Source organism: Hylobates moloch, unplaced genomic scaffold (genome assembly GCF_009828535.3).
Source record: "Hylobates moloch isolate HMO894 unplaced genomic scaffold, HMol_V3 SCAFFOLD_9, whole genome shotgun sequence".
Taxonomy (NCBI): domain Eukaryota; kingdom Metazoa; phylum Chordata; class Mammalia; order Primates; family Hylobatidae; genus Hylobates; species Hylobates moloch.
Genome location: NW_026652284.1, coordinates 31,190,559 through 31,205,426, shown reverse-complemented (window position 1 = coordinate 31,205,426; position 14,868 = coordinate 31,190,559). Strand labels below are relative to the sequence as shown.

Here is a 14,868-nt window from a genome sequence, read left to right as displayed (position 1 = left end):
TTTTCATTTGTTTGTTTGTGTCATCTCTGATTACTTTGAGCAGTGTTTTATAATTCTCATTGTAGAGATCTTTCACCTATCTGGTTAGCTGTATTCCTAGGTATTTTATTCTTTTTATGGCTATTACTAATAGGATTGTGTTCTTTATTTGACTTTTAGCTTGGGCATTGTTGGTGTAGAGATATGCTTCTGATTTTTGTACACTGATTTTGTATCTTGAAACTTTGTTGAAGTTGCTTATCAGATCTAAGAGCCTTTGAGGCTATGGGGATTTCAAGGCATAGAATCATATCATCTGCAAAGAGAGACAGTTTGACTTCCTTCCTATTTGGATGCCTTTTATTTCTTTCTCTTGCCTTGTTACTCCGGATAGGACTTCCAGTATTATGTTGAATAGGAGTGGTGAGACTGGGCATCCTTGTCTTGTTCTGATTTTCAAGGGGAATTCTTCTAGCTTTTGCCTGTTCAGTGTGATGTTGACTGTGCGTTTGTCATAGATAGCTCTTGTTATTTTGAGGTATGCTCCTTTGGTGTCTAGTTTGCTGAAGGTTTTTAACATGAAGGGTTGTTGAATTTTATTGAAAGCATATTCTGTGTCTATTGAGGTGATCATATGGTTTTTGGTTTTAGTTTTGTTTATGTGATTAATCACATTTACAAATTTGCATATGTTGAAGCACAGGTTGGAATTATTGAGAGGTTCTTTACAAGCAAATAAAGGAAAAATATGACACCTCTCCTCGTATTTACCATCATCTCTATCTCTCTAGTATGTGCTGCTTCTTTTTGTACTGGCAAATTTTGCCCCTGATTTCAAAAGTGTGCATGTAACCAAGGGTGAAACAACCGTCTCTGACTGATTCAGGAGCAGACACAGACCTCAAGCTAGACTGCACAAATGCTTCCTAGAATTTTATATCTAGAGCTTGTGAGAAAGAACATCTTTCATCTCTGGAGACAGAAATATTAGAGTATAAGGGCAACATAGCCATATGGTCATGTTCTCCTTCTGGTGGGTACAAAAAGGGGGAAAAAAAATCTAGAGAAATAGAGTAGGAAACCAAATAGAAAACACAGAAAGAGACAGAGAACTCTGATTTGGTTTAAGGCCCAAGTGTAGCTCTTCCACTATCCTCTTGTGAGACAATATATTTCTCCTTTTAACTGAACCTTGTTTGAGACGGTTTCTGTTGCTTGCAACCGAAAGTATTGACCAATAACTACATACTCCCCAAATAGAAAACCTTTGAAATAGAAAAGACTACAAAGCAAATGTCTTTATGTGAGAATAACAAAAGTATGCCTATGTGCTTACTTGAAAATTATATTTACCAGGTTTATAAGTTTTGTTTTGTTTTAATCTCTCTAATTCACTTAGACTCGGATATTTAACCAGACCACTCAGTGTTTAATTAATGATGACTTAGGTTGCTACTTTTTGTAAACATATGGAGAGATTCTCAGTACATTGCAGATCTTTTTATTCATTTATTTTTTCAACACATGTTGAAACTTATTCAATAAGCAATGATTGACAGACTTGCTGTGTTATGATCAATGTCCTATGCATTACAGTTGCAGATAAGAACAGCCCATTCTCAGAGCTCACTGTAGTAAGGGAAGGACACCTGGGGAGGATTACAGGAACTCTGAGGAGAATACAGCTAGTATTCTGGAAGGGGTGGAGAAGTCTGGGTAGACTTTATATAGGCAATAACCTTTGAGATGTGTCTTAAAGAATGAGTGGAAAGTTTCTTGCAGTGCCTTTCCCTGCTTGTCAATTTCATACCTTTCTCATATCTGCCTTAGAAAGTAAAGATACTTAGAACATTAAATGATAACCCTAGTGCCAATAATTGGAGTTAATAAAATTTTGACTTAAAACACAAGAACAGGTGAGAAAGACTGTAATGCTGTAAAACAGATTTTATAATACAAAAATTGGCATCAGATAAAACAATATGAAAAGCAAGATGAACAGAAAAAAGGTCTGTTTCGTATTTCTGGGTAGAATTTAAACTTTTTTGGTTCCAGAACCACTTTTTAAACATTATTAATAGTTCTTAAAGTTTTGCATAGGTCCAGGAACATTGCCAGGATTTCAGGGGATGAAACTATGAATCCCTTTACTATAGATTTTTAAAATCACTTCAGTTCTGAAATTAACTTTCCACAGACTGTTTGAATTACTGATTAGTAATTCATATTATTTGATCAAGGAAAGCCAAGTTTTCAGATGATGGCATTGTTTTCAAGTGCTAGCTTTTCCCGAGGAAATAATCATTCTCATACCATCAAAACGAACTAGTAATAAAAAACAATCTCTAATCATTGGGAGTTTTAGAATTTGTGTTTTGACTGTTTCTCAGCCTCTCTCCACATGGGGAGAGTTTCCAGTTAAAAACCCGAAGACCTGCTAGACCAATTCTAAAAGAGCTCCAACACTTTGTTTCTTTTAAATTCAGAAAAATACATACGCATTCAAGTGAATATTATTACCTTCAATTTCTTTTATTGGATTCCACTTTCTATAGAACAGAATTTAAATAATTTCATTTGAGCATGTGTAATATTTCTTAGGGCTGTATCTTTATGAAATGAAGTCTAGATTTTAAAGTGACTTGGGGGATGAGGGTGGCATGGGCACAATGGCTCACTCCTATAATCTCAGCACTTTGGGGGGCCAAGGTGGCCAGATCGCTTTAGCCCAGGAATTGAAGACCATCTTGGACAACCTGGTGAAAACCCATCTCTAATAAAAATGCAAAAATTAACCTTTCATGGTGGTGCCCACCTGTGGTCCCGCTACTCAGCAGGCTAAAGGGAAAGGATTGCTTGAGCCCATGAGGTCAAGGCAGCCTCACAGAGATTGAGCTCACAGGGATCATGTGAGCCATGATCACATCACTTTACTCCAGCCTGGGCAGCAGAGCGAGACCCGTCTTAAAAAAAAAAAAAAACATAAAAATAAAATGACTTGGGTCTCTGCTAATTATTAACATTGTTCATATATTCATGTTTTCTTCATTGTCAAAGATAGGATAATTACTGTGCCTTGCTGAGTGAATTTCCAGATAAATTCTGTATGAATAAATTATGTTATGACATCATTTGGATTAAGAATGGGAAGAAAGTGGTAGAATGGAACTGGATACTATTCAGACACACCAAAGAGGTGGAAGGTACATTGCAGAGGAGTGACAAAAAAGCAATACTGGTAAGCAAAATAAATAACAGAATAATAGCAGCACACATTTGTACTTATATACAAATGCACAGGGAAAATCTAAGCCCTAGAAGTCATTGTATTTCTATGGACAGAGGTAGGAAAAGAAGTCCTGAACTTATGACCAGCTACTCTTAAAATAGAAACACTCACTTTCCAATATCACCCCCAACTTATTTTGTGACACAAACCTGTATTTTAGTAAAGCATTCTGCATGGTACTGATTTTGTCTGAATACATTGTGACCATCTTTTCACATACTATAAATCACACAAACACACCAAAAGAATTTGTATTAGTGTAGTATATTCTGTTCATACTCATTTCCCACCCAGTCTCATATGATCTCTCTTTTCCACACTACCTACTTATTTTCTGGAACACCCAGTTCACTGTTAAAGGGTTGTATAAGGTCAGCAGTTCTTCCAGCAAGTGGTTAAGGCCAGCATGACCTTGCCCTGTTTCTTCCATCATAGAATTACATGGCATATTTGGCAGACTGCTAAACTAAATAATGTGACATATACATCTTTTTCTAATTGTCAACTGTCTGTAGACAAATTACTGAAATTTTGATGTATTGGGTAATCTTCCATCAAGATTAAACTGAAACACTCTCAATAAAGTATTATAGCCAACTGTGGCTTCTGGAAAATCAACCAATATTTGCCTTTGCTTGACAACTAGTAAGCCCATAATTTTTTAAAGATGAATAAGGCCCAATAACTTCTTATTTTTCAGGGTAAAAATAGCTTCAAATATTATACCTGCTATAGTTTCTAATACAAATGAAAATAATGATTTCGTGTATATTTGGACCTCTACTTTTTACCTCTGTTTATTGTCAAGGTTTGAGTGTTTAAGTGTAGCCACACAAAATTAAGGATTCATTAAAATAATTTTTACCATATTAGTAAATAAGTTTTTGATAGCTTATTGTCAATTAACTTTTAAATATATTTTTGTGTGGATTTAAAAAATAACTATCTCAAGAATACTTATTCTTCAAAAAAACATAAAAGTATAAGGTAAATGATTCATTAAGAAGAAAAAGGGACAACGGAAGATAAATTTTTGAAGATTCTGTTTGCTTTGGAGATTCTGAAGATATCTGAGAATTTTTAACTTGGGATTTCTTTAGTTTCTACAAGGATGCCTTAAATTATCACAAGATTATTACTTCCACATGTATGGCTAGTATTTCTGAAATAATATTTTAAGGGTCTTGAAAGAGGCTCATTTCAGAAAACAACAGTGATTCTGAGTTAATGAAAGTCTTCAACGGTTGGAAGGTAGGGAATTTATACTCGTCCCTCCAACTCTATTATTGATCTGGTATGCAACCTTCAGGAAATTGGTTTATCCTTTCACCTTCTTACTGCTAAAAATGACTGCCTTAGAGGTCTTGTAAAAACAAACGTCGGCTTGATAGTGCTAAATAAAAGCAGAACTGTGTTGGCAGTTCATACCATCATGTTCTTATATGCAATTCCTTATAATTACTGCCGGTCACATGAGAATAGTTCACATATTGTTTCTGGCAATATTCACTGGTAAAGCCATCCTCCCATTTCTCCAAAACCTTATGTAGAAATGTTGGCATATCAGTTCTTCAGAAAGGAGATAAATCTTGCCACCATGCCAACCAAAACTGATGTTATCTGTGATAAGCATGGCGGTTTCCATACTTCTTTCTTTAAAGGTCACTTTAGTTTATCTTAGTATCTGATATGTTGTGCACACTGGAAATAAAATAATCATTGGACTACCACCTCTTTTCTCCCAAAAGCAATAATGTCGTTGCTCTTGGCTGCCACAAAGTGGCAGTGTGCCCACTAACTTCTCCACTAGAAAACCCAGTGTTGGCCTTTAGCACAAACCAGGACAGAACTACTCAAGATTAGGGTTGCCAGACAAAACACAAGAAGCCCAGTAAAATTTAAATTTCAGATAAACAACACCATACTTTTACAAAAAAACTTTTTTGTTGTCTATCTGAAATTCACATTTAACTGAGTGGCCCATATTTTCATTTGCTAAGTCTACCAATGCTACTCAAGATAGATTTGACTCTTGCAATCATGTAAACTTTTAAGTTGAAATACACCTGTCCTTAATGGCTTATTTACTTATCTATATTTATTGAATTATAGAACTCTTTATTTAGGGGAATCCATATTTCCCCCTTCTAGCAGGTTTCTATTTACCATATAGGACTAGATTCACATGTTTAGTCTTTCATAAAAATGAATGTGTTTGAAGGCATATTTATAGTACATTTTGAATGCTGTTTCCATCATTGATATTAAACTAACAAATTATTGGTCATCTACTATGTGCAAGGCCTTGTGCCAAAGAGGTCACAAAAGATTCTACAGAAGGGGCTAGATATAATTGACCTGAGTGTTTAAAATAAAACAAAAAAAATTAAGTAGGCAGAATGGAGAACATTCAAGAGCATTCTGGAACATTCTAGATGGGTGGTCAAGTATTTTCTATGCAAAAATAAACGTTTTATGAAAATCTGAAAGGCTTAGTTCAAAGAACTCGTTAGAATATTGAACTATTAACATCCATTCATTCATTCTAGTGTCCAAAACAATCTTGGCACACATTATAGGCACTCATTAATGAATTAATTGAATTATTTTTAAAAATAAGAATGACACTGGGATAGAGTCATTTAAAAATTTTTAATATACTTGAAATTTTCTCTTCCACTTTTAATGTAATCTCGCCAAGCTTTATCAAATTTCAACAAAACTCAATTCAGACTTCTATTATACTGATATAATGTCACTTTATGGTGTCATATTACGCATATCAGTTGTTTACTCTAACATACTGAGTTTAAAATGGAAAGTTTCTTTTTATGTTGTCTAATATATTCAAATGTCAGTTAAAATGTAAAACTTCTAAAGTTATACAAAGTGTTTCATTAAATTTTGCCCTTCAATTCTACCAGAAATGTTGCAAAGACATTATGATTTGTGAGCTTTCCCTTCCATTTCTCAGAAAGCTGAGATTTCTGAACTTGTATATGACTATACTCACCTATGCTTCTCATTCAGAAGCACATTATGTGTAAGGGGCTCTATTTGTTTGTATAATTTTGCAATTTAAATAATCTATTTCTTATTATAAGGAGAAGACAGTAAAAGAAAATCTACAATTGCTACATTTGAAATAGCAAATCTGGAATTAAATCTACCCTGAACTGCAGATATTATCTAATACAACTTAACATTAAACAGACACTTTGCATGTTATTCACTCATGTTAGAGCTGGGAGCTATGTACAGTTGCTAATCATTTGATTATTTTTTGAAAAATTATGCTATATTTTACTGTTTCAACAACCTTCTATATATAAGATTTTTCTTAATTTGAGAAAAGTTGGAGCTGGAGGCCATCATCCTCAGCAAAGACATACCTGCAGCTAACTAGCATATGAAAAAAGCTCAATATCACTGATCATTAGAGAAATGCAAATCAAAACCACAATGATACACCATCACACACGGGTCAGAATCCCTATTATTAAAAAGTCCAAAAATAACAGATGCTGGTGAGGTTGTAGAGAAAAAAAAAAACACGTATATACGTTGGTGATGGGAGTGTAAATTAGTTCAACCATTATGGAAAGCAGTATGGCAATTCCTCAAAGAGCTTAAAGGAGAACTAACATTCGACCCAGCAATTCCATCACTGGGTATATACCCAGAGGAATATAAATTATTCTACCATAAAAGCACATGGATGTGAATGTTCATTGCAGCACTATTCACAATAGCAAAGATATGGAATCAACCTAAATGCCCATCAACAACAGATTGGATTAAGAAAATGTGGTACATATACACCATGGAATACTATGCAGCCATAAAAAGGAACAAGATCATGTCCTTTGCAGGGACTTGAATGGCGTTGGAAGCCATTATCTTCAGCAAACTAACACTGGAACAGAAAACCAAATACCACATGTTCTCACTTATAAGTGGGAGCTAAATGATGAGACCACAGGGACACATAGAGGGGAGCAGCACACACTGGGGCCTACTGGAGGTTGGAAGGTGAGAGGAGGGAGAGGATCAGGAAAAATAACTAATGAGTACTAGACTTAATACCTGTCTGATGAAGTAATCCGTATAACAATCTCCCCATGACACACGTTTACCTATGTATTATAACAAACCTGCACATCCTGCACATGTACCCATGAACTTAAAAGTTAAGAAAAGAAAAAAGCATTATGCAGAATTTATTCTTTAATCATAAGAATATCCTTATTCTTTTTTTAATATATGTGCCAGGTACTCCACTGGATGCTATACAATTTTTTTTTATATGCCACTTCTAAAAGATTTTAAAGTAGTTTATATATATATAAAATTAAAAGAAGTTATGGCTATTAATAGAGATACAATTATATTATCACCCAAAGGTCTCCAAAAGTTGCTAAATGGGATTAGCTAATTTGGATCAAAGCTCTCTGGTGAAAAAAGCCAAATAGGATACATGAGTGGTTACAGAAAGGGCAGAGAGGTGAACTTATATTTTCTGGCAATAAATCTGATTTATAAATATTCCAAGTTGCTGACTGGTGGCAAACTTATATGTTTTGATTATATGCAGCATAGAAGATAGGATTAACATTTTCTTATGGAAATTGAGCATCCGTACTAGTAACTGACTAAATGGTAAATCCACTTTGGCATGAAGGTGGGCAAGGGAAGACAACGTGGGGACAATGATGCCTGCACCTAATTTATGAACTCTGTAATAGAAGGACAGATATTTCAAAAGCATGGAAATTGGAGCGGGCTTGAAAAGCAAAGAATATTTAAATCCAAATGAGGCCAGCTGAGGAATGAAAGGAGGGACTATGGTATGGTGGTGAAGAGCAGGTCAGAGGAAAAAAACCCGAATTTTCTTGATATATAAAAGTCCTATAAATCAGTGAGAATAAAACCAAGACCTAATTAAAAATAGAGAAAGAATATGTACAGATAGTACATTAAAACAAAAATAGAAATAACTCGTAAACATCTGAAAAGGTGATCACCCTCACTCAAGAGAAGTGTAAATTAAAACTACAAGATACTATTTTTCATCATCAAATTGCTGCTGGGAGTAAAATAGCTACTAAGACAATTAATGCCCCTGCACTTGTGGAGCTTACATTCTAGTTGAGAGACAACCAATTAACAAATATACATAAATTATCATGATTAATAGGAGGAAGTGACATGTAGGAAGACAGGGTAAGTGAAAGTGACAGTGGTGCAGGGGATCACTATTGGATGGTGGAGGCAATTCCAGTGCAGTGGGGTGGGGGGGGGGAAGGGGGAGGATGAAGTGAGTCAAAGGGAACAATGTGGAGAGAAGACTTGCTGCAGGTGTTTTGATAAAAAGAAGCTGAAGAAATAGGACAGTACCTAGAAGAGAATAAGGGGTAAAAAGTGAGTTTTGTTTATTAAGTGAAAGAGAATGGTGCAGAATGTGGATACTACGCTACGATTTGTGTGTTGTGATTTTTTAATAGACAGATAATAAAGATAGATAAAAGATTAGATAGATACATACATACATACATACATAGCTTGTATGTGCAAAAAATATTTCTGGAAAAAATCACAAAGTACTGATACCATAACTGCTTCTAGGGAAGGAAATGGCTGGAAGAAGGATGAAAGATTATTTCTTTTTGTGCTTTTCAAATATGTATCATATACAGGAATCATCCATGCAGAAGTAAACAAGTCCTTCATTATTCAAAATACTACGTAAATTATACTCAACTGTGACATGACTTAATTTTTCTCTATTCAAGTTGACATATCCCTGTAAGTGTAAAAAGCTGAAAATCGTGTATATTTTCTCAGTTACTTTAATTACATTAAGAAAACTATAATCAGAAAAATATTTTATTAATTAATCTTAGAGTTGCATGTGAACACTATTAACTAACACATATCTTTCTTATCATAATCCACTAGCATGAGTTCAGATATAACTTCTGAATTGTTTGGGTTCAATTGCATTCCCCCAAAAATTATGTTCAAGTCCTAACTTGATATGTTAGGTATGTTCAGTATGTGTGAATATTACTTTACTTGGCAGTAGGGTCATTACAGATGTAATTAAATTAAAATCAGGACATACTGAATTAGGGTGGACTCAAATCTAATAACTAATGTCCTTATAAGAAGAGGAAAAACTGAACACAGATTCACAGAGAATCCATACAACAATGGAAGCAAAGAGTGGAGTCATGCATCTGCCACCAAGAACTGCCAGCAACCACTGGAAGACAGAAAAGGCAAGGAAAGGCTTCTCCCAGGAGGCTTCAGGAGGAGCATGGCCCTGCCAAGACCTTGACTTTGGAGCCACTAGACTCCAGATCTGTGAGAGAACAAATTTCTGCCACTTTAAACCTCCCAGTTTGCCCTATTTGCTACAGCAGCCTTAGCAAACTAATACAACAATAGTGATATTTAATGAATGACATAGGAAAATGTTTATTGGAAAAGTAATTGAGACTTCAGGAATATGGGATTATATGTTTTTATAGGAAACAGATTAGGGCATTAGAAAGTGTTTCTTTAAGGGAACAAGATAAACTAGGCCAAATCAGACCAAACTTTGACTAAGATAGATGAACAAAGAGATACTTGATATAGGCCTAGTCTCTACATAAAAGTGAAGTGGATATAAATGTGAATAATTAATTTATCACATGACAAAGATGCTAAAAGGAGGGAAAAGAAAAAAAAATGTTCCATAGACACATGCCTTTTTGATTAAGACTGATGATTCTTAGAGTTTGTCTACCAAGCAATCTGGCTTAAAGAAAGCACTGATGGATTTTTTCGTGTAGATGTGTATTCATGTTGGAAAAGGTGTTGTAAGCATAATACTGAATATATTGGAATTTTTGAAAAACCTATGCAACTGTAATCGCTCAGTGTTTTATGCAGGGCAATGTGTAATTGCTGTCTTTTGTTTATTTTTAGATAAAAGATCTGCAGCTATGGAATTCTTCTCCACGACATTTTCACAGAACATACTACTTGTGATTTATATCATGTTCTTACTCAAGGTAATTTTATTTTGTAAGAATACCATAAAATCTATTTAAGTCACATCCTGTCTCCCAGTGAAATGAAAGACATCTCAGAAGGGATTTCATTGTATCCTTCTGGGTGTGTGTGTTTTGTATTTTTGCATTTTCCCAGGAAGAAATGGAGACAGTGACTCAGTTAATTCATTATGCTTATCCCCTCATTGCTCCATTCTTGGTTTTGGTGATCATTTGAAATACATGGAGATTGTTTGCTCAACTCTCTCAGGCTGCTGCTTATTAAATAACAGCACTTGTCTGCCCTATGTCTTTTTGTAGTACAGTTATGAATAAACAGGACTCCAGGTCTCACCAGTCAAAGTTACCCTTTGGAAACTAATTTCTCCCTCTTCCCTCTTTACTTCTGCTACCATTGAGAGAGAGACAGAGAGAGAGAGAAAAGAGAGAGAGAATATTTTGGCACTAATAAAATAATGAAAGTTCACGCAGTCTTAATATACGGATGTGGATGCTCAAGTATTTATTTAAAGATGAAGAACTGTCAACTCATCAGAAACGCTGGACTGGGACCAATGAGTTATATGACTCCTTGATTGAATTGTTAAGCATACTTGACTAAGATACTCAAAACATCTTGGTATTAACACTATTAATTTAAATTTTACTTTTTAGGTTTTTGTAGATTCACATACAGTTGTAAAAAATAATACAGAGATATCATCTGTATCCTTTACCTAGTTTTTCTCAATGGTAATATTGCACAATGTTGTAGTATAATATCACAACTAGTATATTGGCATTGATATAATCAGCCATCTTATACACACTTCTCCAGTTTTACTAGTACTCATTTGTGCGCATATGTCTAAGTAGTTGTATACAATTTTATCACATGCGTAGGCTCATGTATCTACCATTACAGTCAAGATGCTGAACCACTGCATCACTGCAAGAATCCTTCATGTGGCTCTTTAATAAACAAACCCACCTCTCTCCCATTCCACATCCAGCTACTCCCTGACCCCTGTATCCTAATCTCTTACAATCATAAATCCGTTCTCCATTTGGAAAAATTCGTCATTTCAAAATGCTATGTTGTTGGAATTATAGAGTATGTAAACTTTAGAGATTAACTGTTTCATCCTAGACATTCATGCAAGTTGTTGCATGTATCAATAGTCTGTTCCCTTTCTTTGCTGAGTAGTGTTCTGTGGTATGGGTGTACCACAGTTTCTTTAACCATTCATCTGTTGTAGAACATCTGAGCTGCTTCCAGTTCGGGGCAATTATGGATAAAAAAAAATTTGCTATGAACAATTATATGTGAACATGTAAAATGCATAGGAGTGCAATTGCTGGATTATAGATGATTACATGTTGAATTTTTTAAGAAACTTCCAATTTCAACTTTATATAAAACTATTTGTTTTCTTTCCTCTCTCTCTTTCTCACTCCTTATGATACATTACTTGAACATTTCTTTGGATTCTATTTTGGCTTTTTTATATTGTTTTTATGTATTTTTTATAGTGGTTGCTCTGTGTGTTACTGTATATATGTATGACAAATAATTCCTCTACTGATATCAACATTTTAACACTTTATTTTACCTTTGCCATTTTAAATACCATTGTCTTGAGTCTGAGATGATGTTAAACTTTTTGTTTCATTCATAAAATGTGATTTATAAAACTCATGAGGAAAAGGATAGACTATTACGTGTAGCTATACTTCTTTTTATTCCTCCTTCTTTCCTAGCGCTCTAAGGTTCTTTCTCTTATCATTTCCTTTTCGTTTTAAGAATTTCCTTTCATAAACCTTTGACAGTAGACCTGCTGGCAACACATTCTTTTAGTTTTCCTTCATCTGAAAAAGTATTTCTTTTGCCTTAATTTTTGAAGTACACTTTTGTTGAATGTAGAATTGACAGTTGAAAGTTATTTTCTTTTAGCCCTTTTGTTCTCTGTGCTTTCAGATGAAAGTTCACCATCACTTGAATTGGTGTCCCTATAGGAAATGCATTGTTTCTCTACGGCTGCTTCCAATATATATTTTTTTGTCTTCAGTTATTTTTAGAAGTTTATTTATGATATGTCTTGGCATAGGTTTCTTTGAGTTCATTCTATTTGAGATCACTCAGCTTCTTGAATCTGCAAGATTATGTCTTTTGCCCAGTTTGGGAAGTTTTTAGCCATTATTTCCTTGAATACTCTTTCAGGTTCACTTTCTCCCATGCTGTGGGCTTCTCATACAACACATGATGGATCTTTTGATTTTGTCTCACAGGTGTTGGAGGTGCTATTTTTGTTTTTTGTCTGTTTGTTTATTTTACAGTCTGCATTCTCCCTGTTGTTTGGATTGGGATAAATTATATTGATATGTCTTTAAATTCACTGATTCCTTTGTCATATCCACTCTAATATTAAGTCCATTCGGCAAATTTATTTTTCCATTATGTTTTTTGGTTCTTTAATTTCTATTTGGTTCTTTTTATAATTTCTATTTCGTGACTGGGTTTATTTTTATTTGTTTCAAAAGAATTTATAATTGATTATTGCAGCATGTTTATGTGGGCTGCTTTAAAATCCTTTTCAAATAATCCAAGATCTGACTCATCTCAGTATTAGCCTTACCTTTTGGTGTTGATTGCCTTTTCTCCTTCAGGTTGATTTTCTTGTGTGAGACATGATTTCTTTGTATTTTGTATGTTATGTTAGCCTCTGGATCTTATTTATATCTTGTATTTTAGCAGGCAGTCACCCTGTTTATGTTGATTACAAGGTCCTGGCCTCCTTTTGTAGACTATGATTTCAAGAGCAGTTCAATTTTCAGACCCTTTGCTTTGTTATTCTCATCTGCTTTATCTGATGCTACTATCGCTCCTGGTGCTGCCTAACACAGTAGAAGTAGCATTACCAGTCTGGAACGCTAGGTGTTTCCAAGTAGGAGAGGGGAATCCCAGACCCATGAGAGCAAGTCAGTTCTCACTTTATTTTACTAGCCTTTCCGACAATATTTAATGTAGTTGATAATGCCATCCTTTAGAAACCCTTTCATAACTTGGCTTCTGAGATAATACTTTCTTTTGTTTTTTCTCACTGCTCGCTTCTTTTAGTCTTGTCTGATAACTTTCCTTCTTCTCTTCAACTTTTAAATAATAAATAGCATCCAGAATCAGGATCAAAAAAATTTCCTTCACTTTATAGGTGATCACCCAAAGGTTAACATTTTTTTTTTCCAATGGTTTGTGGGGAAAGGTGGTGTTTCGTTACATGGATAGGTTCTTTAGTGGTGATTTCTAGATTTTGGTGCACCCATCACCCAAGCAACGGGCACTATACCCAATGTGTAGTCTTTTATCCCTCACTCCCTCCCCCACTCCCCCCAGTCCCCAAAGTCCATTATGTCATTCTTATGCCTTTACATCCTCATAGCTTAGCTTCCACTTATAAGTGAGAACATATGACATTTGGTTTTCCATTCCTGAGTTACTTCACTTAGAATGATGGTCTCCAACTCCATCCAGGTTGCTGCAAATGCAACCATATTTTCTTTATCCACTTGTTGGTTGATGAGCAGCTAGGCTGGTTCCATATTTTGGCAATTGCAAATTGTGCTGCTATAAACATGTGTGTGCAAGTGATTTTTCCATATAATGACTTCTTTTCCTCTGGGTGATTACCCAGTAGTGGGGTTGCTGGATCAAATGGTAGTTCTACTTTCACTTCTTTAAGGAGTCTCCATACTGTTTTTCATAGTGTTTGTACTAGTTTACTTTCCCACCAACAGTGTAGAAGTGTTCCCTTTTCACTACATCCATGCCATCATCTATTATTCTTTTTCATTTTTTAATTATGGCCTTTCTCGCAGGAGTAAGGTGGCATCACATTGTGGTTTTGATTTGCATTTCCCTGATAATTAGTGATGTTGAGCATTTTTTCATGTTTGTGGCCATTTGTATATTTTCTTTTGAGAATTGTCTATTCACGTCCTTAGCTCACTTTTTGATGGGATTATTTGGTTTTTCTGATTTGTTTGAGTTCTTTGTAGATTCAGATGCATAGTTTGCAAATATTTTCTCCCATTCTGTGATTTCTCTGCTTACTTCGCAGATTATTTCTTTTGCTGTGCAGAAGCTTTTTAGTTTAATTAAGTTCCATCCATTTATCTTTGTTTTTCTTGCATTTGCTTTTGGGTTCTTGGTCATGAAATCTTTGCCTAAGCCAATGTCTAGAAGATTTTTTTATGACGTTATCTTCTAAAATTTTTATGGTTTCAGGTCTTAGATTCATCTTGAGTTGATTTTTGTATAAGGTGAAAGATGGGAGCTAGTTTCATTCTTCTACATGTGGCTTGCCAATTATCCCAGCACCATTTGTTGAATAGGGTGTCATTTCCCCACTTTAGGTTTTGTTTTGATTTGTCAAAGGTCAGTTGGCTGTAAGTATTTGGCTTTATTTCTGGGTTCTCTATTCTGTTCCATTGGTCTACTTGCCTATTTTTATACCAGTACCATGCTGTTTTGGTAACTGTAGACTTACAATATCCTTTGAAGTC

General features: G+C 34.8%; 1 non-coding gene across 1 annotated transcript; it reads right to left on the bottom strand.

Annotated features, from left to right (window-relative positions):
• Window positions 1-2,385: 2,385 nt before the first annotated feature.
• Window positions 2,386-2,447, bottom strand: LOC116813981 (U7 small nuclear RNA). Its single transcript, XR_004371091.1, has one exon. It is a non-coding gene; the product is annotated as a U7 small nuclear RNA (small nuclear RNA).
• Window positions 2,448-14,868: the final 12,421 nt, after the last annotated feature.